Here is a 2992-nt window from a genome sequence, read left to right on the forward strand (position 1 = left end):
TTTTCTTATAATGTAATCACGTGGTCAAGGATTCTAATTTTGGAACTAAAAACTCTAGTTTCTCTAATAACTCCAATGATTTTGTTCTCTTGTGATATTATTCTTTGTTATTTATTACTGGTTCAATAATATGTTATTCGTCGATTACTTTCAAATATTTTTTCAATGTAAATTAATTGCTCTTCGCCAATAAAAAATATATATTAAAAGAAAACATGGTAATTTATTTGAATAATTAAAAATTCAAAAAGGGCGCCTTTTATTTTGGGAAAAAAATCTGGTGGGTAGATGGAGGCTTCTTATTAGAAAAAAAACTAGCTGATCAGAGTAAAAAAAATAACAGCTGTGAAAAATGAAAGAGGTACATAATGAACAATGAGTTTATAGAGTGGTTTACAAAATATAAATAGATGGAAATAATGCATATGAAAGGATGATAATATATTTGAAAACATCAATCTTAGTGCTAAAGATAAGTAATTAATAATTTGCACCAGTTTTATTTTGAAAGATTAGACATATCAATGATTTTTTGTTTTAGGGTTAGGAAGTGGAATTGATGTAACACCAAGGTAAAGATTTCCAACAGGTACTTGAGTGTTGTGAATGCCAATAAGAATTCTATTTGCATTTTCTAAATGATTGGAAAATGCAATGCCAAGTTAGGCATCTTGTGACCGTTTGGCTACCATTTCGGAAAGTATTGAACCCAAAATTGCATTTAACCTTTCTTGATAATTCACAACTGACTGAGCTGTTTTTTCTAAGGTGTTAGCAGCTGTTAAAGAAGGCTTAGGTGCTGGGTGTCTGGTAGTTTGCCTTTTGTGACTTCTTTTTGAACTGTCAAGTGAGTTTATCAATATTTTCAAAAGTCTTTATCAACCACATTCCACGGTATAGCCACAATTATTATCGTTCAAATTAACTTGAGTTTTGTAGATTTTTCCCCTGAATATTTGACCCAAAATTACTTTATAATGTACTTACATTTTAACTTAAAAGTCTTTCCCACTAAAATTTAATACCCAATTTAAGTTTTTTTTTAAATTTTCAAATTGTTAAACTTGGTTCACTGGGATAAATTTTCTGTATTTTCTCATTTCCCACTCGGCCTTCTGTAGTGCTGTGGAACGCAAGAACACAGAGAAAATGGAAAAGCTGCTAACGTATGTGAACCAAGCTTTAAACCTGTGAAAATCATGTACTCAGATTGTTCTGGCAAAATGTGAACAACGATATCAGTATCAGATCTGCCTTTGAAACAAGAAACTGTGCCCTATAGGTTTCATTGTAGGCCTAGGTGGAGGAAATGGGTTTTCACTACCCATTGCTCTTGCATCTGTTTATGAGAGTACAAATAAGGTAAAGGACTGGTTAGTTTTTACGTGACCTTATTGAAATGTACCAATATCTGCGACCAACTCTTCCATATTTCTAAACTTCTTTTCTCATGCAAGCTCATCAATTTGGGAAGCTAAACAAGATTATGTTTAACCAATGAAACTGTGATTCTACTTCTAAGCCCATTTTACCATGTCTCTTCAGTGAAAAATCTATAGCGTCACCACCCACACTTGCTGGCATATTGAGGGGAGTAACCCGAAATAGTCCAGTTAGGAGTGCCAATGAGTCGTGCTACACTGAAATATTTTCACTTGTTACAATGGAGGATTTTCTAGCTTTGCATTAAAATTTAATTAGACTATTGTGGTTTCATTTCAAAACACTAGCTTTGCACAAACAACCAACCTGGTGCTTGACTTGTGAACTATCAACTCCTCTAATCCCGTGCAACGCAGCTTCACTTATTAAACGGCAAACGGACACCTCCTTTTTTTAACGGTGCTTTTGTAATCAGTCCACTTAGCTCTTATTTTTACTGTCGCTCTTATGAGGCCCATACCCATATATACAGGCAATTTCGTGGGCAATTTCTGCCCAGGCCTTCTCCACATCTTCACTACTTTTGTAGGTTTTCAATAAATCAGGCCTAGCTTCCAAACAATTAATAATTGCTTGAAGTTCTCTTGTACTAAAGTTTGGTTGTCTCTCTTCACCTGGTTTCATTTTCCCCATATTCTTTCTCAAAAAAATACTTTCAGCTAACTTGTTTTCTTAAAATGTGTAAAATCACAAAAAAATAAGTAACTTTTAAAATGTTTAAATTTTTGCGACAAAATAACGCTTTCTCATTGGTCAATAAGTGGGCGGAGCCTAAACAAAAACAGATTCCCAAATACCAGACTCGTCATTTACGAGAGCCCGAAAAATTGTCTCTGCACCGCGATTTCGATTTACAAAATCGTAACTTTACGACATCGTAAATCCGCTCTCGTAACTTTACAATCCTCGTAAAGTTACGATAATTTTTAAATCGTCTCTGCACCGGGCCCTAAGCCGAGGGTCTTATCTTTTTAAAAAGCACGTGCCTAAATAGAATCTTTCCCGCCAAAGGATCACGTGCACCAAACTCCCACTAGCTCACTCACTTTAAGCGCGTGTTCAATAAAAACCAATCTATTTTATACAGGGGAATATATTTAAATACATTTTGGTATAAACTGATTTGGTCGCTAAGGATAATAATAGGTGAAAACTTATAAAGAGACCTAGTTTTATAATTACAATATAAATATGTTAAATTCTTAAAGGACCTATATCAAGGAAATATCACAAACATGTTTTAACATACTCTCGCCGATTGAACCTGATAGTTCAATTAAAAGGTTTAATTAAAGTTCCAATTTATGTAGTTGTTGGATTGTCTGCGCAGTCGTTACCTGTTCGCCAATCTTACCATACAAAGCTAATCTGTTCATTTGTTCCCTTGAGCATAATAACCTCTGCGTTTTGTCTTCGGAAATGATGACGACGTCCCCTTCCTTCCGCGATTGCGTCGGGAAGTTCGATGCACGATGGTGAGCTGATCTCAGATGAAGCAGATACTCCTTGCTCCATCTTCGCCAGAATACGTCAATTAGGGTCTAGCGAA

The 2992-nt window shown here is 34.9% G+C and overlaps 1 long non-coding RNA gene across 1 annotated transcript; it reads left to right on the plus strand.

The window, feature by feature from the left end:
* The first annotated feature begins 574 nt into the window (after window positions 1–574).
* LOC149945775 (uncharacterized) lies at window positions 575–1590 on the plus strand. The gene is made up of 4 exons (XR_016481018.1): window positions 575–700; window positions 769–847; window positions 1122–1362; window positions 1458–1590. It is a non-coding gene; the product is annotated as an uncharacterized LOC149945775 (long non-coding RNA).
* Window positions 1591–2992: the final 1402 nt, after the last annotated feature.

Source organism: Leiobunum rupestre, chromosome 5 (genome assembly GCF_980474605.1).
Source record: "Leiobunum rupestre chromosome 5, qqLeiRupe1.1.hap1, whole genome shotgun sequence".
Taxonomy (NCBI): domain Eukaryota; kingdom Metazoa; phylum Arthropoda; class Arachnida; order Opiliones; family Sclerosomatidae; genus Leiobunum; species Leiobunum rupestre.